At 37.7% G+C, this 26933-nt stretch overlaps 1 long non-coding RNA gene and 1 other non-coding gene across 2 annotated transcripts in view; both read left to right on the top strand.

Annotated features, from left to right (window-relative positions):
* LOC135081064 (uncharacterized) overlaps positions 1-21048 on the top strand; it is a 211926-nt gene extending 190878 nt beyond the window's left edge. Inside the window, exon 3 of the long non-coding RNA XR_010259117.1 lies at positions 21039-21048. This is a non-coding gene — a long non-coding RNA (uncharacterized LOC135081064). The remainder of the gene's footprint in view (positions 1-21038) is intronic.
* Positions 12634-12784, top strand: LOC135081391 (U12 minor spliceosomal RNA). The gene has a single exon (XR_010259193.1). It is a non-coding gene; the product is annotated as a U12 minor spliceosomal RNA (small nuclear RNA).
* Positions 21049-26933: the final 5885 nt, after the last annotated feature.

The following is a 26933-nucleotide window of genomic DNA, read 5'->3' on the forward strand; positions in this document are numbered from 1 at the left end:
TAAAAAACTGCTTGTCCGAGCGAAAATCCTAATTCCCGTGACGTTTTTTGTTTTTGGGCACACAAGCCTAAATAATAATATTTGACACATCATTTACGCGCGCGGCGCGAGCCCTTAGTTAGTTCTATGACCTGTAAGCAAGTAGACGTCTATTGCGTTGGCGTACCGTCGATGAATTGCGTAAGAGTATAATTACCATATCTTTGGTTTTCAATTTTTCTATTTACCATGTCCTTATTTTTAAACTAGATTTTTGAAGGTAGATCCACGTTGTTGATTTAAATAGAATCAGTATTTTGGCCTCCATACGTTATAGTAAGACAGTATTTGCATACCCTGCAGATTTTGGAAATTTGAAGAAAAACTATCGTTTTCTAATTTCCATGTACTAATTACCATATATTTATAATCACCGTTGTATGAAGTTATTACCTACAAATTGCACTCACGATTGAATAAGTATGATTATAAAATACCTAGACTTTCGCATAACAACTTTACGGACTTTTCTTCCAATCTGACATCAAAATTTTGAAAAGCTTTCGTTATAGTTACCTCGAAATAGATTCGATTTCATGACGAATGTTCAGCTTCAGTTGCTGCATGGTTGTTGGATTTTAGAGTATATTTTAACCCCTAAGGTAACCCCACAAAAAAAAGATAGCTGGAGTGAAATCGGGGCTTCCTGATGGCCAGGAGATGTCCCCTGCGTGAAACATGTCTCGTACCAGATATTTATTTTTACTATTAATATAATTGATATTAACATGTTAAATCATTAATTAATTCTAATATAATACCATTAAAATCTATCCATGTTAACTTTGCCCTAAGAAGATGAGATTGTCCAACAGTAACACTTACCTAGCGTGATCACATTAAGAACAAAAGGGAACAAATGAACAGACAATGGGCCTTTTTAAAACGAGAGTGTTTAGGCACTTTGTACCATCCTAGACTGCATCCTACCTGCTTTGTATGCAAAAAACTTCGTGATATGCAATGGATACTGGGCAGAAGAAGCTTGGAGAACAAACAAAATACAAATGCATCCTAAAACCCATGTAGACATTTATGGCATCGACCGGTTTACAAAGTCCACTGAAGTGATACCAAACGTCAAAGAGGATGTAGAAAATTCCTGTAAAGCTTACAAACAAAGACTAGACCGTCATGAAATCTATTTGCTGCATCCCTTCTAAATTCTGAGAATTCTGCATTCAGGCTCAGGAGAAAGCGATTAGCATCAATCTGAAAACTTATTGTAAAAGAATCGAGGTGACAAATCATGGGATATGCAGAGCTGGAACTGTCATTATTACAAATTCAATTTAGTCTGATAATGGGTGATGGCTGCTCACAGATAGATTAAAAAGAGGAAAAAACACTAATATCATTAATACATTTTTCGATTTATGCATATCCAAAAAGTCAAATTTCCTGATCCATTATCTGTATCCATCGTTTATACCACATTTAAAGCAAATTGCAAAATTCAGATTCTGATTCAGCTAAATGCTCTCATTTTAAATGTGACACATAGCCCCTTCTTGCTGAAACTAAGTGTTCCTGTTATAGCCTCGATTCTTGCAGTATACTGAAAATATAATGATACAATAAATAATAGAAATTAGTGTTCTTCTTTTTGCAAAGGGCTATTAAGAGTACCTACAGCTTTTTATATGACGCTATTATTTGTGTACAAATTTATCAATGCATGATGTTGTTTTTTTTGCTATTTTACATATATTTTCTAATTACCGTTAGATTAAGTATTAGCCTTATCTAATTACCATGACCATAAAATTTTTGGATCTCATTTACGCGAAAACCGCTTTGAATAATTTGACGCCTTTACGATTGTTAAATTCGTACTTTTCATGTGTTTTATATTTAAATGCGTTTAAGTCAATTAAGCCAAATTTCAAAAATAATATGGTAATTAGGCTGAGAACGCCTAATCGTGAGAATGGCCGAAATGTAAAGTAGACCCATTTAGTAGACACATTTATTGAAGGAGGGTTATATTTTTAGAAGGTTACTAGCGGCCGCCCGCGACATCGTACGCGTGGATCCTGTTTTACCCCCTTAGGGGTAGAGTTTAGTAAAATACTTTCTTAGCGGATGCCTAAGTCATTACATCTACCTGCATGCCAAATTTCAGCCCGATCCATCCAGTGGTTTGGGCTGTGCGTTGATAGATCACTATGTCAGTCAGTCAGTCTTTAGCCGACTACAAAAAAGGAGAAGATTGTAATTGAGCTGTAAGCTTTTTTGTTACTTCAGAACTCCGTCCTTTACGAACCAATTTCTCACAATTTTATTTATGGTTACTTGGGAATTAATGATGTTGATTTTAAATAAATTAACAGACATTTCTTTGTTTTTAAAACTGGAATGGAATTTGTATTTATTATCTAAAATGCACTTACGCTTTTATTAATTCGTATCAAAAAGAAGGATGGAAAGCATTTAATTTAGGGGAGGCCTATGTTCAGCAGTGGACGTCCTATGGCTGTGATGACGATGACGATAATGATGATGATGATGATGATGACGATGATGATGATGAGAAAGGATACTGCTGCATTTTGAACTATAGCAACGTGATATACCGACGATTTTTATTTGCTACGTATGCTGTAGGATTTTATTAAAAAATTTAGAAAATACTAGTACAAATGTAGGCTAATGAACACCGGTGCTCGCCGCAAAGCTTTCAAATTCAAATTCAAATAACCGGGACTCCCCGGATCCAGTGCACTGCACAGGTGGCGCTGGCGTCGCGTCTGATTTAAACTTCAAAACTTTATTACGATGAAAACCACGATAGTGGTATCGGAACGGAATAAATATGAGTTTATTTAAGGTAAAACCACACTATTGGGATCTTATTGTATGAATTATGCTGAATTTTTTTCAAGTAATATTTATTTATAATTGTATAAACTGACCAGGGATGTTTGAAATAATGTTTATTTGACTTTAAGGTGGTTCTTAAACGAATACCCCTATATTACAAAAAGATGGACACTGGTTGAACTCTGGTTTAAATTGAGATTTAGTATGGAAATGTAATTTTAAAAAAAGTGTTCATCGCGCGTTTTACTTTTTTGTATTTAAAAACTCATTAAAAAACTCATTAAAACTCATTTATTTCTGTAAATAGGCTTAAAAAAGCACTTTTACACGTCCCAGTATTAACCCTACCACTGCTTCAGGACAATAAATGGGCCAGTGCTGAGAAGAAGCAGCGCAAGAAACTCAGTCACTATTGTCAGCCTCTTTTTCAAGCTTTTAGGCACATGGTGTCCTCTTCTCTCTTAAATGGCCTCTCCCTATATTGCCTGCAAATGGTTTCCCAGTGATAAGTCCGCCTAATGTAGCATTTTAATTTCGTATTTCCTTTATTTGTCAATTGTATTTTTTTAACTATTTATGTAGGTATGAGTTTCTTCCGCCACTTCTTCTCAGCACCAGCCCATATGTTGTCCCTAAGTGGTGGTAGGGCAAGCTATTTGGGACCTGTATAAGCGCCCTGAAAAGGGCCTAAGTACTGAATAAACTATTAGATTTAATAAAAATATGTTTTTGAAGAATTCACGGCAAAATACCGGGCAAAGAGAGAACAGTAAGAGCGCTTTCACATTTAGGCGATTTAACAGCGTGACAAACGCGCGACAGACGCGCTGCCGAAAATTTCATACTATGTGACAGCGGATGCATGCCTTCAAATTATAAAAACGCCGCTGCCGCGCTGCTGTCGCGCTACTAACGCCCTAATGTGAAAAAATTGGCATTACTTTCGCGTCAGCAATCGCCTTAACAGCCCATATCTTCGGTTAGACATTCCCGGGAAACCCCTAAACATGTGAATTCAGAACATATCGCAGTTTGCCCGCGGCGTTCGAAGCGGAGACTTGCCGCAGACATTTGGTTTGGGTTTCAGGCTGAAAAGTGTTTGGGAATTCACTATTATATCTCCAAGTCCTTATTACTTCATTTTATTTTTCAAATCGCCTTTTTGCACTTACTAGCGGCCGCCCGCGACTTCGTACGCGTGGATCCCGTTTTACCCCCTTCGTTTCGTAAAATCTTTTCTTAGCGGATGCCTACGTCATAACCTACCTGCATGCCAAATTTCAGCCCGATCCGTCGAGTGGTTTGGGTTGTGCGTTGATAGATCACTATGTCAGTCAGTCAGTCAGTCACCTTGAGTTATTATATTTAGATTTTGGGAGTCTTAATTCGTAGTTGGCGAAACTTGTGGGAAAATAAATTGGTCATACGCAGACAGAGTCAAATGGTTCGTAACACCCAAAGTAGCCAAAAAGTTCGCAAGACGTCTTTGTTATAATTGGAATAAGGTTGCGTTGTCGACTTTTTGGCCACTTTTGGTGTCACGAACTACATAATATTTGACGCTGACTGTACAAAGATATATCTCATTCAGAAGTAGAATAAAAATAGATATTGAAAATGAAATTATATACTTTACTAGCTTTTGCCCGCGGCTTCACCCGCGTGAAATTTAGTTTGTCACATATCGTCATAAATTACAGCCTATATGTTATTCTGAGTTATAAACAATAATACTGTAAAGTTTCATGAAAATCCGTTTAGTAGTTTTTGCGTGAAAGAGTAACAAACATCCAAACATCCTGACATCCAGACATCCAGACATCCAAACTTTCGCATAATTATAATATTAATAGGATGAAACTGGTACAGTCTGGACTTTGGCTGAAACGTACTACGAACGAAACTGGTACGAAATACCTCATCATCAGTTCTTCGTTCACCTGAGACCCTCAATTCAACACCAGGAAGTTCCTACATACGAGTAAGTGATGGGGACCCTCTCATTCAATTTTCCTAACCACTTCAGTGCGATGACATAATAAAAGTTAAAACCATCGAACACACAAACGGGAATTCCCTAGTGGCGCCCATCGACATTTTCAGTGTAAAAAAAGTAGGTCAAAGCCCGTTCCTGAGTTTACCCAAGTGCGCAAACGTTCAATGTCGAAATTTTCCGGAATTTCTCCGGAGACGTCCGGTGCATCCCAGCAGTACACGCAAGGACAGTAAATAGATTGTAGGGGTGGGATAAAAGTCGATGTCGAGCTATCGATGATCCTTGAATTTTATTTCAAAAATAGAAACAATTATGAAGCTATAAATTGATAAGAAACTAAAACTAAATATGACTAAGTTTAAAACGGAGCTTTTATTTGGTAACTAGTGTTTTTTTTAATACAGGCTTATGTAGTTGTAATATGGGCGATTATGCAGCGAAAACTTTTGGGTTCTTTTTTATTCTATAGCTTTTCAGGAATTATCTAATAGTTGTAATGTAACCTATGCCTTAGCGGCTGAAGGTATTCGTCCGGAATTCTTCACTGACGCTGTTTTCCTTTATGGCTCTATAAATTCAGAATTTGTGTTAACTTGATTCCGATTTTTAATTTTTAGTAGGTATCCTTTGTAAATGTTTCATAATGGGTACCTATAGATTTTCTTTATTGTAAACCACATAACGATTTTGACACTCACCGGAAAAGCAATAAGTACATAAATCAGTCACCCCTTCAGAAAGCGACCGCTATTATACTGTCCTAGGAAATGGCTATTATCGGAAAAATAGGAGCTCTGCTTTTGTTCGTTCGTTCGTTCGTTTCAGCCAAATGACGTCCACTGCTGGACAAAGGCCTCCCCCAAGGTTTTCCACAATGAACGGTCCTGCGCTGCCCGCATCCAGGCTCTTCCCGCGACCTTTACCAGATCGTCGGTCCACCTAGTAGGAGGCCTGCCCACGCTACGTTTTCCAGCCCGTGGTCGCCACTCGAGAACTTTCCTGCCCCAACGGCCATCGTCTCTACGAGCTATGTGCCCCGCCCACTGCCACTTGATTTTAGCAATTCTGCGAGCTATGTCGGTTACTTTGGTTCTCCTACGGATCTCCTCATTTCTGATTCGATCACGCAGGGAAACTCCGAGCATAGCCCGCTCCATCGCCCTTTGGGTGACCTTGAGCCTTCTTATGAGGCCCATAGTAAGCGACCACGTTTCGGATCCATATGTCAACACTGGCAACACACACTGCTCGAAGACTTTCGTCTTGAGACACTGCGGTATTTCGGACATGAGTATATGGCGAAGCTTCCCGAACGCTGCCCATCCGCTTTTGTATTATCTTGTAATCAAGTTAAATTTTTGCCAAAAAATAACTTTCCGCTTTAGAGTTATCGATATTTTGCCAATCGGTACATCACTACAAGGGCACAGCCGTCGGAGTAATTCTTGTGAACACAAATAGCGGAGCTAATAAGACATTATTCTGCACGAACTCCCAGGGTACCAGGCTAGATTGATTTCACATCGGGAGGTGGAGTGAATTTAAAATGCCTTCGTTCGCTCCTTGTTCAGTGGGGGATTTTCCCACATGGGTAAACACGGGACTATTCCCACCTCTCGTTCCCACCGCTGCAACTCCTGTGTAGCCAGGATCTACAGCTTGACCGCCAATGACTTACTTAACCAGTGAAGGTCAAGTTTGTCCCGGGGGAATGAAACTGTCATTTGACTCGGAATGAAATTAATCAGAAGAACATAGGAGGAGTTCGAAGTTAAGGTTCGACCTCCCTCCAGACATGGGTACAGTAGCCAAGTTTTCATCGTCATTTCAGCCACAGGACGTCCATTTCTGAACATATGCCTCCCCCAATGATTTCCACATCGCCCGGTTGGTAGCGGCCTGCATCCAGCGCCTTCCTATTACATTTATGAGGTCGTCAGTCCACCTTGTGGGTGGACGTCGGACGTTGCTGAATTTTATGAGAGGCAATTTTGCAACAAATGGGCTGTCGTATGTAGGTATAACATTTTCAAACACTATTGACTAAATAGAATATCATTAAAATTACTTAGCTTAAAATTTCCGCTCAACTAAACTAAATATGTAGTTCGCCGTTTAGTGCTTGGTATGATACTAAATAACAAACCATTATATTAAATTCATGTCTTCAACTAACAATATCATGAAATGATAATAATATCCTTGTATCGCAGTTAAACCGTGGTATTAGTATTTACACTGTGGTTAAACTAATAGCAGTGCTAAAGGAAAGTGTCAGGCTAACTACAGTCTAGTCTAGACCAAAGATCCCCAAACTTTTTGGTCTCATGAACCGCCTAGGACGTTTTTCAGTTTTGGGCAGACCCCCTAGGTGTAGGATTGAATGCATAATGCCCATTTTCACCATTAATTCCTAATGTTTAAGTGACCACTATGGTAATACATGAACAGTTGTAGATTGCGACGTCCGATGGGGCAGCAAGGTTCTGGAGTGGAGGCCACGTACCGGAAAGCGCAGCGTAGGACGTCCACCCACAAGGTGGACCGACGACCTCATAAAGTAACAGGAAGGTGCTAGATGCAGGCCGCCACCAACCGGCCATTGTGGAAATCATTGGGGGAGGCCTATGTTCAGCAGTGGACGTCCTATGAAATGATGATAATGATTAATTTATTCACTTTAAATAATATCCCTTCTTGTTCGCAGTCGACCTTGGGGGTTGATTTAGACCAGTTTGGGAATATTTGGTCTAGACTTTGATCTGATTACACACTAGACCGCTCGTCCTATCGAACGCATATTTAATCAAAGCACAAAGGGAATACTCAAGCGGTTCGATTCCTGGCAGGGTTGAAGTCGCTTGTTATTTTAGTTTTGTTTTGGTACTTTGATTTGGGCTTTTCAATATTCGAATATTAGGTTACATTTACTTTAGCGTAGCACAGAGAAATATGTATAAACATTTCTGTTAGTAATCTAATCTAAATAAATACAAAAGGAGAAACTGACTGACTTAGTGACAGATCAACGCACAGCCTAAACGGCTAAACGTAGGCACATGAAATTTGGAAGGGACGTAGCTTAGGTACCGTAGAGGTGCACTAAGAAAGGAATTCCCGAAATTCCCACGGGAACGGGAATTAGCGGGAAAAAACATTTGTATGAAAAAATCTAAACCACGTAAGATAGACAATTGAAATTTGGCATGCAGGTACCTTAGTTAACTCAAAGCTTAGTTACAACAGGATATTGCAAAATTCCCACGGGAACGGGAGTTAGCGGGAAAAAACATTTGTATGAACAAATCTAAACCACGTAAGATAGATGTAGGGCTTAGGGGGTAAAACGGGATCCACGCGTACGAAGTCGCGGGCGGCCGCTAGTTAACTATAAAACATTTGCTTTTAACGTTGAAGTAAAATCATGAAAATAGTCGCAGGGCAAACAGGTTTTCCCAGAATGTGTGAATCAAATTGTTATGGGAGGTAATTTGACCTCTCACCTACCCCAAAAAAAATTGTAAAAAATATGGATATGAATACCTAATTAGTTTACTACAATGATTTATTCTTCTGAAAGAAGATAAATCGCCATTCGGCCCCGATAAAGATGAAAGATAAATAAAAATATTATTGATGTTATAATATTATCCAAAGTATAACAAATATAATAGCAGTTGATACTTGATACCAAACAGGGGAATACGTTTAATAAATACTATTCATCCATAAAAATACTCATTACGAGCCCTTAAAGTAATAAATCATTAAATACCATTAAAGCGACGGACAACATGGATTTAACCCCTTGAGCTAAGATAACAAATAATTTTTAACCACAGATTATAATGGGATGACATAACTTATCATATCGCATTACCCGTATGACATACAGACATTGCGGCTGAAAAACTTTATTCGTGATTTGAAAAAAGCTCTTTAAACGGTGTTAGCTCTAGAATATTGCACATTTCAAAAAGTAGTTATAGTTAGGTGATTCTTTTTGTAGAGTTTGTATGTAAATATTGATTTCCAGCCATGTAATGCCAATATGCTTTATGTTTTAACACAAAACCATTTTGATAACTCTGCATTTTCAACTGTTAAAATAACTAAGAAGAGATGTTAAGGCATATTATTACGGTGTGTAACTTTTTTTTATTGAATAAACAAATAATTATTTAGTTAAGTTTTTCTACAAAAATACATAGCTTTAATACTAGTCATCCATCATGGATCTAGTCAGAATCAAGATCATTTACTCGTGAGTGTTAAAATCGTTCATTAGTTATAGTTATCAAGTTCTTTTTCCTGCAATCTTAACCAACGTATTACAACCAGTAGGTATATGAGTAATTTAACAAAGACTTGTTATTCGTTAGTCTTCAGTCTTTGATATTTTTTAATGCTCGATGCCTCGCTCGCCGAACTCCACGCCTGTGTGTCCCCTCGTAAGGGCGCCTTAATAAGAAACTGCTCCATAAATCACGCGGCAGTATAATTAAATGTTAAATCATTTTTATTCACACGTAAATCAAAACGAGTAACATTTGGTCGGATTTTTTATTTTCAATGCTTAGGGGCGGTTTAGTAAGGGTTTTGTCTGCCAATTACTAGCTTCTGCCCGCGGCTTCGCACGCGTATTTCGCAAAAAGATTATGAGTATAATGATTGCATTTGTTAGAATTCCTTACATGCATATTTAGCTAAGTTGGAGGGGTTAAGATGACACGGATACTAGCTTATTTTTTTAAGACATCATCATCATCATCATCATCATTTCAGCCATAGGTCGTCCACTGCTGAACATGGAAAGCATTGAGCCTATCAATGCTTTCCATGTTGATCAATTTTTTACGACAAGTTACTTGTAATTTAAATATCCCTTACCAAGTGGAGCTTTATATCTTTCTTGGATATGATAGGTGCCCCATATTTCAATTCTATGCCCTGTTTCACCTCTATCAAGTTTTTTACGACAAAAGTATTATTTAACCTTTTTAGTTTTTAGGGCCTAATCTATCTCAATACCATTTTTAATTAAAAATAGTATAGCTATTTTCAGAGTGTACACGATGTCATTTATGAAAATGATATAATTAGAGTCTACCTACTATTTACCAAAAAATATTTTCGTCTGCTGTCATAGTTACCTACTAGTCTATTTTTATTTAATTACGTTTGATATGTACATGTATGACAAAATTAGTGTTATTTCAGCTGGTTATCTTTGGATACAAAAATTCATGTATATTTTCAGCCAGTTATTTGGAGATTATGTATGTAAACACATGGCAAAACAAAAATCTACGTCGAAATGCGAACTGTTGCTTATAACTTGAATTATAATCTTCAATAGAGCGATGAAGATACCAACATCCGTCTCTATACCAAAATTCTAATTGTTTTTGTCAAAACTTTTACTTTTTTCAAGAGATTTTTTTATATGAAGTGCGATCAAGACTAGCCAAATTAACACTGACGAACCCACAGGCACAAATTAGTCAAGCATAAAAGACAAAACCGTAAAATTAGCCGCAAGTCTTTCACCCTGTATGCAATTTGACACTGACATCATCCGACCAATATGGTTCTTATTCAAAGCTAAACTATTTTTACAAGCTTTATATTGACTTCACTTGTTAGTATGTGTGGGACAAATCTTGCATCTGAATTTAAGACCAGTTCTCCTCAACCGATTGAGCTGAAATTTGGTATACTTATGTAAGTACGATGACAATGCAATATTATGGTACCATTGAGCTGGTCTGATGATGGAGTCGGGAGGTGGCCATAGGAACTCCTAAACAAAACGGCGGAATCTCATCAAGTTTGGTTTCGTTGGATTTGTCTTTTCGAGCACTTTAGTGTTAGATAATGTCCAGGGTCCTGAGATTAAGATATAACTAAAAAGTGTAAAATAAAATTATAATAAAAATAAACTTTTTTAAAAACAAGCTTTTATTCTGAATTTCGAAAGCTTGTAGCGCAAACAGAGAAAAAGAGGAATAAATGCCATGCGCGATACAAGCTTTCGAAATTTAGAATAAAAGCTTGTTTTTAAAAAAGTTTTTTAAGTCAACACTCAATTAGTTCATCTACGAGGTTTAAAAATATCACAAAGATGTCTGTAAGATGTCTGTTAACATCTAATTAGTAAAGTATCTTAAATTAACTAACTTAATTGAATCAAATTGGTTATTTTGGACTGTATTTTTGTTTGAGACATTGGTATTAGAAAAAGGCACGTGGGATTTAATTGCTTGCGTTCTTATAACTCGGTTGGTACTGGATCTTTCAAATAATATTTATAGTAGTGAGTTGAGAACAAAAGAACGGTTATCGCTAAAGTTAACTACATCTAACTTTGTTATTCCTTTAACCAGTTTATTTCTATATTGCTACCATGATAAATGATGGCACATATAAGTAAATATTACAGAAAGGCAGCTCACTAAAATCAAGTTTTGTTACAAAATTTTACAAACACATTTTTGAGATGACACAGTAAGTGTTATTAAAATCTCGGGTGTCTTTTTAAATTAACAGATTTAATATTAAAATCGTATTTAGGTCCTTATAAGGTTTTTTATAGTAAAGTTGGTGTTTAGATAATTTATCGCCAGATGGCGCCACTAGTCCTATACAAGTAATTAGTAACAACAAACTCTCACTAAGCGGCTTATTTTCTAAATCCAAAACAAAATTTTACCAAAATTCAGTAAGTTACTGATAATTATTGATGATAATCCCTCCTCCCCTGCAGCCCCAATCCAATTTCCTATAAACAAAACTGTACCTCTAGCACGAAAAACTTTCGACTTTTGCGTCGAATCGCCATCAAAATTTAGTATGAAAACTTAAACAGCGCCCCTGTGAACGAGACGTAAAGTGAAATTAGTACGAGAAATGGTAGCACTAAACTAATTTGGACAATCGAGATCGTCACGTTATTGTTGAATTTGCAGACTAGGTATCGAATTTGTTGAATGCGCAAACGATTAGAAGACGAAAGATTTTCGTGCTAGAGATACTGTGGCCCCTTCGGTACGGAGCCCTACGGAAATATTCTCACCCCAACCTCCCTTATTGACGGAAAATAGGGGAGGTAGGGGCGTAACAGTGTTAATAGACCATTGATTCGCGGTGTTAAATTGATGCGTATTAATTTAAACTTATAATAGGTATACAGGGTGAGTCAGGCTCCAATGATTAATAAGGTATAAATATTATTTATCTTAATAGTTTTAGTCAGTAATATTCATAATAAGAATCTTTAATAAGTTTTATCATTATCATCATCAGCCTATATCAGTCATCTAGCTTTCGCAAGTCGTCAATCGCCTGGCAGAGAATCCTTTTAGCGATAAGTCCTTCTTCTGTACATTGTCATGATTAGTGGTAGTAAAAGTTTTGAAATAACGCAATCAAATTAATTTTAGGGTAGAACCATGGCGCAATGCTAAAAAATTTTTTTTTAACTGGGAAACTGTTTTACAAGTTACCAGCAACAAAACATTACAAAAAATGCTTAATTTATCAAATTAATACCTGTTTAATAAATTAATTTAATCAAATAACTTCATTTAATTTTTAATCCATTCAAATTACATTAAAAAAAACATTCGACTCTACGCGCCAAAAAAAAAGTCAAACCACGAAGTACTAAAAATAAGTTGCCAAATCCCATCAACAGATGGCGCTGAACGACTTTAGCTCGCGGTATCATTTGTTTTTTTCCCAACCATTTAGGTAGCGCTGGACTTGTAATCTTCGTGCCTCAATCTATTGAGTAAGGAAATTATTGGGCCTCGGTGACTCTTGGCTATGTCCTGCTTATAGGGCGAAACTATTTTTGAACGGGTAAAGGTCGTCCTTGAGCTGTAAACCTACTTTGTTTGCGGCTCGAGTGAAGCGATCTGCCTGACAGAATTGCGTCATCAATGGCCATACAAAACTAATGATAATAAAATCCGATTAATTTATTGAATTACTTTAAGAAATAAAATAAACAATATGGCCTTTTTAATTGAGGTTTTTTGGTTCCATAGTAAAATCTTGACAGATAAATAAAAGATTTAATTCATTGTTTAGTATTTTTAATACTTATTTGGTTCATTTTATGCATTTTTGTGTTTAAACATTGCATTTCATTTTAGTTCAGTAGATACTACAGCAAAAATAATGGGGTTTTTCAGGGCTAAAATCAAGTGTTTTATTTATAACTAGCTTTTGCCCGCAGCTTCACCCGCGTGATATAATTTAGTTTGTCACAGAGCGTCATAAATTATAGCCTATATTATGTAATTCTGGGTTATAAACAATGATACTGTAAAGTTTCAACAACAAAATCCGTTCAGTAGTTTTTGCGTGAAAGAGTAACAAACATCCAGACATCCAAACTTTCGCATTTATAATATTAAAGTAGGATTAATAAAAGCCTTTTTGTTGACGCAACAACTGCGTCATTAACATTTTGTCCACAAAAATAATTATTTGAATAGTGAGTGAGCTCCGAATTAAAATCGTAATTATATTCAGAAATTAAATTTTCCCGGTGCGAATGCCGCCTGTGGTTGCCCGCAGTATCCGAAAAGTAAATAACGAATATTAATTTATGTTATTTATTACATTTAAAAAGATACACCATACAAAAAGATTCGTTCAAAAACAGTATATTTTACTATTAATATTATTGGGAATGCAAAAGTGTATATGGATGTATATTTGTTACTCTTTCACGCAAAAACTACTGAACGGCTTTTAATGAAACTTTCCAGTTTGTTTGTTGTTGTTTATACATCAAAATAAATACTGAGACAAAATTAATTTCACGTAAACGAAGCCGCAGGCACTGCTAGTTTGATATAATATCGTGTAAGTGAGATACAATACAATGGTCTTATTTATTAATCGACTTAAAAAAGGAGGAGGTTCTCAATTCGGTTGTATTTTTCCAAACGCGGGCATAGGTCGTCCTCTTACAAGATGGACAGACGACCTCATAAAGGTAGCAAGAAGGCGCTGGATGGCCATGCGGGCATTCTCTCCCAGTCAACCATTTATTTATTCGCTAACGTATCTAGTAGTTTATTTGGTCATCGTATGTCGCTCGTGTTCATTTGATATCAATTTATAATCAATAAAAACTAATCAGTATGCATCAATGATGCACTGGTCTGAATTGGTGACAAATAATAATGATATTGCACACAAGTGCATAGAATGGCAATGTAACTCTCTGTTTAATAGTGATGTCAATTAGACATATTATTAGAATCCTAATTTGCTAAACAACGTGAAAAAATCGAAGTGCTTAAGGCGGGACTCGAACCCACGATTTTTTCAAGATGTTTATTTAAAATTTAGTTTGAGAAGCGACTCTATTCGCTAAGAAATTTGAATAATTTTGTAATGTGAAAGTTACTGTTTGTTTGTAAAATTTTCAGTTCAATTGGATTTTATCGAAAAATGTAATGTTGAAGAGGTTAAACTCTACACTTTAGGTTACTAATGCCCGTTTTCACCATATCATCCCTAATTTTTAAGTGTAAACAGGAATTTTGTTTTTTAGGGGTCACTTAAAAATTAGGGATTGATGGTGAAAACGGGCATTAAACCTTTATTTGTCCCCCCTGACATTCGCTTTGCACTGGAGGGAAGTTGAACCTTAACTTCGAATTGCTCCTATAGTCCAATGTTCTTCTGATTAATTTCGTTGCGGGTCTAATGACAGTTTAACTTTCCCCCGGGACAAACTTGACCTTCACTGGTTGGGTTTTTATTGGCGGTCAAGCTGTAGGTCCTGGCTACACAGGAGTTGCAGCGGTGGGAACGAGAGGTGGGAATAGACCCGTAGTAGGTACTTTCCATTTTTCTTGACTCTACATATGAATAAAAACTATCTCTTAGGCTGAATTGCACCATCTTACTTTAGCTTTAACAAACGTCAAAAATCTATCAAACTCCATACAAAAAACACCGGTTTTTTGGTGCAACTCAGCCTTAGAGTGTCAATCAATATTTGTAAAAACTGTTATTGTATCATACTCATAGTCCCATTTGCCACATGACTATTGTAAATTGCAATAGTGCTAACGGTACTAGCTAGGTCACTTGGCATTGTCCGTCGTATTTGGCTTGATTGTCCCGTCATAACGGACCGAGAACTGAACCGTGGACCCTGGAGATTATGGCCATAACGGAGTTGTAGATAGTAGACTCTTTTGCAATGGTACTTTAAGACATCTCATGTTGGTTGTAAAAGGGGATCTATAAATAATAATAAACAATAATTATTATGGCACCATTAAATTCTGAAAAATCGGTGGTGTCACATCTCATCTTTGTTTCAGAACACCTCTGTTTCCCAATACTAATATTCCCGATAACTCCTCCAGCTAGGTTGTTAGGAATGACCTCACCAACAATATAGTCCAGCGGACGACGGGGTTCGAATGTAGACCGATCATCAATTTAGCGATCTTGTTATAGGTGTTTTCCATACTGTGTTTTATGACTTCTATGCCGATAAAATGTTCTATTCCTTATTTTTCTTTTTTTTCTGATACCGTTGGGCTATCATCGCCTTATTTGTCCAACAAGAAGAACCTTTCATGCAAGTTGTTCCTTTATAAAAAGACAATTTAAGTCTAGGAAGGGCCCATCACAGGCTATTCACGAGCCAGACGGGAACTGATTAGGATCTGCGCCAGAACAGACGTCTGTCTGGCCACTGGCAAGTCTAGACTCAAAATGACCCCTATAATTGTAGGAATAAGGATGCATTTTATGACTATAGTGATAGTGTGCTTTTTGTTAGGGAATGACCGTCGCGATTGTCCATAGAAATGTTGGGATTGCAGTTGGAAATTAAAATGAAATTGACGAACACATTTTACACAATCGGGATATAATTATTATTTATTATTAGAAGTGACTGCCATAGCGCACAGAATCACTAAAATCAAGTGGCAGTGGGCCGGGCACATAGCTCGCAGAGCTGATGGCCGCTGGGGCAGAAAAGTTCTCGAGTGGCGACCACGAGCCGGACGACGTAGTGTGGGCAGGCCTCCCACTAGGTGGTTCGACGTTCTGGTGAAGGTCGTGGGAGGTGCCTGGATGCGGGCGGCGCAGAACCGGTCTTTGTGGTAATCCTTGGCCAGCAGTGGACATCGTTCAGCTGAAAAAACGATACTAGAAGAAAAATATTCACTAATAATGTTTCTTTCTTTCTTAAATTTCCACATTTCACTGTTGAAAAGAAATCAGAAACAAATGTTTGTATTGTGCGCGAATCAAACCAAGCCATGCAGCCGATAAAATGTGAACAATTTGCAATTCCAAAAGCAGTTAGCTAGCCATCTCAATTAACAATCCTCGTGACAGAATCGAACCCCGAACCTCTATCAGCCTTTTACGTATCAATTCGGGAACCCGACCCAAATATTTGCCGTCCCGCAAGCATTCGGCAAATAAACCATTTCTGCACAAAGTAGTAATTTTCAGCGATCCAGGGTTCGTGTCGGTTAGAATTAAATTCGTGGTCCTAGGGTCTTGGGGCCAGGAAACCAGCGGGATAGTGGATTAATTGAATTTACAGTTGTCTTGTAGTTGAAGTCATGATGACTTTATATGAAGTTGAAATGCACCAGATAATTATGGGAGTCTTAGGCTGAGTTGCACCACCTAACGTTGACCGTACCTAACTATAACGATAACCGGTGTTTTCGTAGGTATGGAGTTTGATAGATTTTTGAAGTTTGTCAAAGTTAAAGTAAGATGGTGCAACCCAGCCTTAGACTAGCACTTGTAGTTTCTGAGATTTCATGATCAGCGAGTGAGTCAGTCAATCAGTGACCTTTCGCTTTTATAAATGTATAAATTTGTGTCTGGTATTCATCATCTCATGTTGATGAGTTGGTGATGGAAGGAACTCCTACGCTTAGGAGTGAGAAGATAATTATTTATTGACCTACTTGGCATTATGTGATTATGATAACGCCAATAATCCCGCTTGTTTAATGGCCTAGCAGCGCAGTCGGCCCCGTTTAATTAGTGCACGTAAATGAGTCAGTTCCAAATCTTTATTAACATTGACGGCCTCCACGAGCGAAGCATGAAGCGATTCATTAACTTACACCTGTAAAAAGTTTGCTGGTTTTTTAAAGTTTGTAAAACGCCGTTTCAGTTTTCCAAGCACGATGGATAAAGCAGCACAGTATTTCAGTTAACTAGGAGTTCATTCGTTCGTTTCAGCCGAAAGACGTCTACAGTTAGAAGTTAGCACTTATAGTTTTTTACCGTTAAGAGTTGCATGTCGAATTAAATTTTTAATACGCCCCCGTTGTGTAATGTACAATAAACTTACGCCCGTATTCACAAACGATGCTTGCTTAAGTGAAGCAGCAAATCGAACACAGCGTTGAATAGGGCTCTGTGATTGGTTCGTAAGTCATCCTGTGCGTCCACGCGCACTGTGCGACCTCATAGTAATGTTTGTGAATACGGGCGTAAATCCCAAGTCCTAGTAGAACAACTCAAACTCCCTAACTACGCGATGACGTACGAAGTTCGCAAACAAAGATGGCCGAACGGAAATAATAAAACTAAACGAACAAAGGACACAATTAAAAGTTGGCGAAAACATTTGATAAGTTCGGTTTATTGGTCGGGCTTTTTATTGTGGGACCTTTTTTGAGAACTATCTGGGCAAGTGTGTGTGAAATTGGATGGGCGGTGGCCGTAATTTCTTTGTAATAATGACCAATCAGAACTTCATCATCATCATCATTATCGCAGCCATAGGACGTCCACTGCCTGCTGAACATAGGCCTCCCCCAATGGTTTCCATGTTGACCGGTTGGTAGCGGCCTGCGTCCAGCGCCTTCCTGGACTGCTACTTTTACGAGGAGTCAGTGCCAGAGGTTGATAGCGGCACGGGATGACGGGAGTAATATTGACTAAGTGCCACTTTCATACCTTACTGACTAAGTTAAGTGCTTGATCTATAGGTACTATAGTAACTTGGCTGTATGCTGTATAGCTAAATCTGTCTGCGGAGGTAGATATAAAGTAGAAATAAAGACGTTTGCATAAAACTATCACTTTGTAAAATCTTCACGTACCCGCAATCTCGCAAATTTTAATGTTGTATTGTACATAAGCTGTACATTGATATGCTTGTACGCGCGATAGCTGTAACATATCAACATAGAGTCAGCTCTTATTCCCTATGAAATAAGAGCTGCTTTTGCAGTACAATTGGTAAGCTTCATGTGCAATCTAATACGTTATTGGTGGCGATGCAGGAATGCAATTCATTTGTATGTGCATTTTATGGAGGAAGTAATAAGTTTTGCATGCCATCCTTGACCTTTGCTTACAACTTGAAGGTGTATGTAAAGTAGAAACGGTTCATCTGTTCATTAATAAATAAAGGATATCCGTTTAGTAATGGGTCTAAAAGAACACATACTAGCTTCTATAGAATTAAGTTTTTTACCATAAAAGTTGCATTAAATCACTAAACTTGCAAAATTCAATTGCCTTTGGTGGGGAGTTTTCAAGTTTTAATGCCAGCCAGCTTACTTTTCGATTTGTCTTTGCTTTCGCTTGCTTACCTCGAACTCCAATGTTCTTCCGATTATTTTCGTTGCGGGTCCAATGACAGTTTAAATTTTCCCCTGGGACAAACTTGACCTTCACTAGTTGGGTTTTTATTGGCGGCCAAGCTGTACATCCTGGCTACACAGGAGTTGCAGCGGTGGGAACGAGAGGTGGGAATGGTCCTGTTTTTAGCTTGCTTGCCTAAGACGCGGTTCTGCATACAAATTCAATAGCAGGAATTCAGGTTATCAACATCCCTTGTATCTGAAATGGATTAAACCTTTCTAAGATTGAGTGTTCTATTTAGGATTCGAACCCAATACCCCAGGGTTGAGGTTACTGCTTTCATCCTCAATTGCGATGCTAATCCATTGTCAACTGGATAATGAGAGCCTTGATTAGTATGCGGACGGCTCGCTAACATTTACGCCGAATATTTATCTTTTGGTGTTTATTAGATTTTTGTTAATTAGCAGACTGTTTGGGCAATATTGTGGGACGTGGGCTGGGTTGATGAGCTGTGAAGATACATTTTACAAGTTAGGCCTACTTGTCGAGGATTAGTAGTTTACAACTAGTAGCATTTTGTAGCAAAATAAAGCATAGGCCAAGAACTTTCTCGTTGTGGATAAAAAAATAGCACTTGTATTTTGAAAATTATAAATAACTTGAAAAAATCGAACTAAGTGGGAATTGAACACGACGAAATTGTTCAGGTGTACTGCCGACTGTATACCTCTCATATGTACTCAAGATCTTTATCTAAACAGATGATCCCGGGAGCAAGGACTAAGATTCAGGTCTGCTTAGAATTTTTGGTTCTGAATCATCCTTGCAATCTCTACCAATTTGCTATTGTGACATGTACCATAACAGAGATATAACGGTAATATTTTCTGAAGCACAGCTGAAGTTTTACCTTCCGCATTGCTCTACTACCGCTGGAACATACTTAGTTAACCTCTTATCCCTTTACATAAGCAACATTTCGTTTTAGCCAAATGACGTCCACTGCTGGTCAAAGGTCCTCCTCCAAGGATTTCCATAACAACCGGTCCTTTGCTGTCTGAATCCAGGTTCTTCCAGCGGCTATCATCAGATCGTCGGTCCATCTTGTGGGAGACCTGCCCACACTATCTGTTCCGACCCGTGGTCCTACCCGAGAACTTTTCTACCCCACACATAAGCAACGTAACATTTGCAAATGGAAAATCAACTTTCTCATCACAGGGTGCGACCATTGAGTTATTGACATCATAAAGTACTAACCAGAAGAATTTTAACCAAAAATTAGTTTATATTAATCTTATAAAGGGACAAAAAGTTAATCATGTCCCAGAATAGATTGAACTGAGCCAAATTTACAGCCTTGGGGAGGCCGCGTAAAAAATACGGGCTCGTATGTAAATTTGACATCGAAAATTGTGATTGGCAATTTTTCTTCATCTTTACGATGTTAATGCGATGTTGTATAGGAAAACTTTACAAAGACAACAGAGAAAATGAAAAAATGATGGTTTTATGGTTCAGTTCAATATAATGCATTTATTTAATTAAATATGTGAATACAAAGACACATTATGATGTTTTCTAAATTAATTTAGGTAGGTACTTTTGATTTAAATCTCAATGCAAATAATATCAAAGAACATTAACTGGAGCTTCTTCTTCTTTTTGTTTATTTGGATTAAATTGCTCCATTACTTCTTGATCTATTTGATCATCATCATCATCATCATTTCAGCCACAGGACGTCCACTGCTGAACATAGACCTCCTCCAGTGATTTTCATAATGACCGGTCTAGCGCTTTCCAGCTACCTTTCTGAGGTCGTCTGTCCACCTTGCAGGTGGATGTGCCACGCTGCGTTTTCCGGTACGTGACCTCCACTCCAGAACCTTGCTATTTGATAGCAATTACAAGTATTATGTAGGGTTAATACTGGGACGTGTAAAAGTGCTTTTTTAAAGCCTACTTACAGAAATAAATGAGTTTTACTGAGTTTTAGAGTTTTTTATGTAATGCTGCAAAGAATCTTCACATTAAAATTCAAGACCTGTATTTTAAAGGGTAGTAGAACAAAAATTGCAGTACTCATTAGTCCGTAGATTTGGACGATAATTAAATGAGAGCAGCGCCCCTGGCGGCGTGCCAGGACAGCGCTTATGGGCTAACCAGGTGTGCCAATGTAGGGTAGATTTTAATTTTGTTATTAAAGTACTCTGTCTTCAATGAGTAAGTTGTGGAAGCTTTTACTTAAACTAAGGTAGTTTTCATAATATGCTAACTAATAAATGATTTATGAGGATATCTTGAACTAGTCTTCCAGTCCCAGATTGCTTTGTCAGGAAGAACCTTTTGCCTCAGTAACCCGGTCCTTACATTCAAAATTTAAAATTTAACCCAAAAGCACCCAAATTAAACAAAACACAACCTAGTTTTCAAGCATAGTCCTTCTAACACTCTAAAGACACACGATAAACGCATGTTTATTCCTCCGTAAAATAAAATTTCCGATTATCACTTCAAAGAACCTCCCCTTCACATTGTAAGCAAGTCTCTACTGTCTCAGACAGAAAACACCTCCCTGAATATTGTCCCTACAGCATAGAAAAGCCTTCCTGAAAAGCCTCTCTTTCCCCCAAGATAAACAAAGCTCCTCTGTCATCGGAATCAATTGCACGTGAACTTTACATTTTTCACCGGTAGAGGGCGGCGGAGCGTGTCGCTATGACGCACCCGTTTCCCTCCAAAAGACAAATTCCATCAACAAAACATTCGTGGATCTGACTATGGAACGTTTACAGCACACGACACGATCACGATACGAGTGAATCTGACCGTTCTTCGTCTATGTCAGCATCATATTATAGTTAGTTCGTGATATTCAAAGTGGCCAAAAAAGTTCACAATAAAATCTTATTTCAATTGTAACAAAGACGTGTTGCGAACTTATTGACTATTTTGGGTGTCACGAACAATTTGACGCTGACTGTACGTTAATTAATTAATTTTTTAAACTCTAAATTGGATAAATGATCGCTTTACGATGATCTTTCTCCTACTCGCGTGCTATGTGTTAATTTCAACTGGCTATGTCGTTTTTAAACATTTTGTTAATACTATCTCAAAAGTACAAAAGTGATTACTAAGCACTCCCGTCTTGGAAATGTTATCTCGAAAAAGTATAGAAATAATTACTAGGCACTCCCGTCTTTCTGTTAAAACTAACTAAAAATTATCTCTAAGACTGACATTTGGAATGTCCTCTGTCACGCCGTTCCTCTCTGTTTTAAGACACAGAGAGGAACGCCACGCGACAAGGCTGGTCTGAAGAACGCAATATTCATATTGCCCAATTGCATAAAACTAAGACAACATTTTTTATGACTGCAGTCAGTCAATGAGGGCTATCGTTTTAGCGCTCACCAGTTAGCGCCACTGTAGAGTATGGTCCTGTCACTTGCTAGTAGCGAAGACAGTGGCGCCAACTTGTGAGCGCTAAAGTGGTAGGAGGACTATCGTATTTGCACTCATCAAGATGGCGCCACTGTAGAGTAAGGTCCTGTCAATCGCCAGGGGTGCCAACTGTTAAGTATAAAAACGATAGCCCTCATTGCTGCGTTTAGCACTATAGTCACTGAACTTTCACGTGGGAAATTCTTCACACTGCCAATTTGTAGTAGGTAATCCTCTAATATTGCCCTACCGTGCAGATCAATCGACCAGTTAAGCGAAGGAGCAATACGTGTGTCACCGATAACGCTCCAGAGATCAAAGAGCAGTTGACGGCTGATATTTTCTCTGTTTTGTCTGTGGGAATGATAAAGCAATAAAGACGATTCAGAAATAACGGCGTGCATCGGAGCGCGTCGGTACGTTCAACAAACATCAAAACACTGAAATTGTAAGTGAAACATACAGTCTTATCTGTAAAATTTTACTGAGAAATAAAAGATATTTACAAATTACAATGTAATGCGTTCTTATGGTTAGAGAACGATTTCTTCCAGAAAACCCGAGAGAAAACAGTTAAGTTTCTTTATGAAGTAACATTCATTCATATTATTATTGTATTGTTTGTTATCCTGAATAAAATAAAATAAATAAATAATACTACTCTTCTAAGGATTGCTGCTTCGATCAACAATACCAGTTTGCGGTTAAAAATTAGGAAGGTCATTAGATCTTGGAATTTTAGATCTTTTGTGAATAAAGGTTCATAATGTACATTTTTTTTAATAGATTATTGCATGTAGATGTAGTTTTAAATTGCTATCGCCCAATCATGTCGTCGACGCATCGAGTCGTGTAAACCCCACTTTCAGGGATGGAAATCGTGAAATTGTATATTTCACGCTCAATTATCCAGCGGGGTCGTCACAAAGATCATTAATTCGCATCCAGGAAAAAATTGTCAAATGCAAAGCGGCCGCTACAGGGCCGGATGATGCACAGCCATTTTGGTTCAATCTTGGCGAAATACAGCACAATTAGGTATATCATGCTATAGCTTTTTTTTGTCGAAAATTAGCCCCTTCACAATCACATCTTGTAGACGTTTATGTTACCCTGATCCTTTTTATTCATCTTACAACTTTGTAAACATAGATGCACTTCAAGGAATAGTTTAGGTGCGGTTAATTAGGTGCGCCTCAAAATGGGTGTGTACATTAGGTGCGCCTGAAAATGGGTGCGTTCATTAGGTGCGCCTCAAAATGGGTGCGTTCATTAGGTGCACCTCAAAATGGGTGCGCTTCGAGGAATACCTCCACACCATGCTAAACTTTTTTTGCTATACTTTATAAGACACTAAAAGATGCTACAATGAAGCTTGATAAGCTGTCGTCTGTACTTCTAAATTATTTTTATATCCATCTTCGTATGTTTTAATAGAAAGTTAGAGCATAGAAGAAACAGGTAGGTAGGTAGGTTTTGCATTACGTAGACGAGTATTGCATTGTTCTGAAAATCAATTAATATTGATATAAACGATGCCAACTAATATTTTACGATTTAAATAATAATACTCACCCATGGTTCAAAAATACGCGAGAAGTCGTTTATTTAATTTCGCACATGATTCCAAGATACGTTCTCTGGCGCTGACGTGTGCGGTTACCAGCTGTAGGGAATATGTGTATTTCCTTTACTTTCTTATTATTTTAATAAGAACAAAGATAATTAAAAGGAAAAGATAAATTAAAAGGTGTAAAGGAGAAGAGGAGATAATTTAAAACCTAAATTTAAATAACTCAAAGGTGACTGACTGACATAGTGATCTATCAACGCACAGCCCAAACCACTGGACGGATCGGGCTGAAATTTGGCATGCAGGTAAATGTTATGACATAGGCATCCGCTAAGAAAGGATTTTGATCAAATCTACCCCCAAGGGGATAAAAAAGGGGATGAAAGTTTGTATGAAACGTTGTCAATTTTAAACCGATCGGAATACTTCTTTACGCGAGCGAAGGCACGGGCAAAAGCTAGTAGTAAATATTGTGATAAGTGTTTTAGATATTACTCAAGAAAATATCTGAAAATTCGAAGAAGTACGATGAAAAACAATATTCTTGAAGATTCACGGAAAGCATTAGTTATTTCAAAGTTCCTCGGCGAGTTATGGAGAGTATGTAGGTACACTTGGGATATCTTTCGAGAATAGAATATGATATAAGATTATTAAAATAAAAGTTCAAGTAAACAATGATAGAGCGATTCTTAAAGAATTAGGAACTAGCGGCCGCCCGCGACTTCGTACGCGTGGATCCTGTTTTACCACCACCTTAGGGGTTGAATTTTGTAAAATCCCGTCTTAGTGAGCACCTACCTACGTTCTAAAAGGAACCCACATGCAAAATTTGAGACTCATAGCACTTGTAGTTTCTGAGATTTCGTGATGAGTGAGTGAGTGAGTCAGTTAGTGACCTTTCGCTTTTAGCACCTTTAAAACAGCGAGAGAACTTTCGCTTGTATTGATTGTATTGATTGTTAGCGCTCGTAGAAGCTAGGTCTAGATGTGAACTATTATTGGCTGAATTGATTATAGGTGATCTTTATTATATTTTCCGTTTCCGTGTGTCATCGAAACAGTATAGTTGGTTAAATAAACAGCAGGAAGCCCTGGATGTAGGCAGTGCAAGACCGGTCGTTATGGAAATCCTTGGTCTTAGTCCAGCAGTGGACAACATTTGTTTGGTTGTAACGAAACAGGGTTATTTTTAAACCGTTTTCCAAACTTTCAGCATATTCAGATACCCTTTTTCCTGTCACTGTTGTTATCACAGTAAGGCTGAGTTGTACCACCTAATTTTGACCGTAACTTTAACGTTATCCGGTGTTTTTATATGGAATTTAACAGATTTTTGACGTTTGTCAAAGTTAAAGTAAGATGGTGCAACCTAGCCTAAAAGTTCTTTGTTCATAACCAACCCTTTAATTTGTTATAAAAATAGCCCTTCGGAGTTCGTCCACATTAATGTTTGTTTTGAATGGTTGTATTTCTTTCGTTTAATTATTCATACTGATTTATACGGGTCTCTATGCGATTCCCGAATTATTCATATTTCGGGACTTTCACCTTTGACAGCTCTTGAATCTTAAACATATTTGGGTTCTTGTTTACATAGTAGAAAACAGAGTCGTTCCATCTGTCTGTAAACCTAAAGATCTTTTAAATAAAACTACGCAACGGATTTTAATGCGGTTTTCATTAATAGACAGTGATTGAACATTTATTCTGTCTTTTATTTAGTCTGAAGAACTGAACAGGCCGATACTATACGCGCGTACTTACTTATCAAGGTAGCGACGGAGCAGCGACTTTCGCGCGTAGCTGCAAGTGAACGCTGGATAGGATAATGTTCGAATTGCTCGATCAGGTAAACGGTCCTTTAGAATTTAAAGAATATCTTTATACGCTTAAAGCCGTGTTTTGACATTGTGAGGCTACTCGCACAATACCCGCGGTGGGTTTAATGAGCAAACTCGCAATCAGCAACGAAAAACCGATTCTTTTTCTTTTCAGTTGTCAAAACCCCCCGTCCTGTTGATACACCCTAAGAATGTACGCACGTCGACGCGTGACTATCTGAACATAGCTTTAACTGATTATGCATCAAAGTGGACTGCAATAGATTTGGTCAGCCATAACACATAAACCGTGCTATTAAGTTCATATCGTAACGTTAGATAGTCATAGATCAAAACTCGAAATATACAGATGCGTCAATTATCTAAAAAACGCATATTAATTAGGCAACTACTTTCCATCAGGTAAGATGCAGACAAGGAGTTTCCTAGTTGTGAATAAAAATAAAGGTAAGTTGTACTCCCTTTTATTTTGAAAAACTGTTGTTGTGAAGAAGAGGTTCTTAGGTTGTCTGAAAGAGATAGCTTACTCGTATTAACTATATTACCGCCTAAAGTGTGCCAATTTTGATTATTTATTTCTTTTCTTTCTCTGTTTTGTGTAGCGTATATTTTAAATAATCTATCTCTTAATTTATTAATTGGTTAACAAATCTACACTCAACATCAAATAAACCGCACCTTCTGCGACGCGAACTTTAAAGATTTTCTTCTGACACAATCATGATGCCCCAACAATATTGGTGTTATTTGAAAGCCCAATAAATATCCTTAAAGAAAAACACATTTAATTTCTAAATAATTGATTATCATATACCATAAATGTGACTTGAAAAGAGACCTCACTTTGGGTTCACCTCTGGGATCAATTAGACCAAATTTTATGGTTGTAAAACCAAATAATGATCACACGTGTCCTCTTTAACAGATGGATACCGATTAATCCCAACTTAACAGTTTTACAGCCATAAAAGTTGGCTCAAGCGTAATAGCCTATTTTTTGAAGAAGTGACTCTGTATCCTTCTAAAGACGCATTTTTGGGGTAAAAACCTTTCCTTTAATGAAATGAAGCTTAGAACTAGGCTTTTAAATGGTGCCAATATTGGTGGGAAGTGGGGATGCATACGTTTGAAAGTGCTTGTTGCGGGAGGTGCGATTTATTTGATGTTGAGTGTAGTAACGGAAAAAATATCCTGAACCGATACTCAATTGACAATATATTTTATTCATCTACTCCATACCACAAGTACTTTTGCTCGACTTTTTCACACCGTTTATTCTGCGTTCTATAAAGGCACATGAAATACAAATGAGATCAGTCTACAATCTACACAATGCCTTTTTTTTTTTTTTTTTTTTTTCGACTGGAAAATGCATTGAATTGCATACCCAATGGCTCGGGGGGGCCAATGGGTTATGTGGGGCTCTCCCTGCTAGAAGAACAGGGCCTACCCACTAAAAACCAGTCGGGTCCCTCTGGTCGCGCTTAGTGGAGCACACCGCGAGTCAAAACAAATTGTTCGGGTTCGTGCCCCCACGCTACAGCCGCAGCCTCTCCCATAAGGCATCTAAATAGGACGCCCTCTCTCCAAA

Source organism: Ostrinia nubilalis, chromosome 19 (assembly GCF_963855985.1).
Source record: "Ostrinia nubilalis chromosome 19, ilOstNubi1.1, whole genome shotgun sequence".
Taxonomy (NCBI): Eukaryota; Metazoa; Arthropoda; class Insecta; order Lepidoptera; family Crambidae; genus Ostrinia; species Ostrinia nubilalis.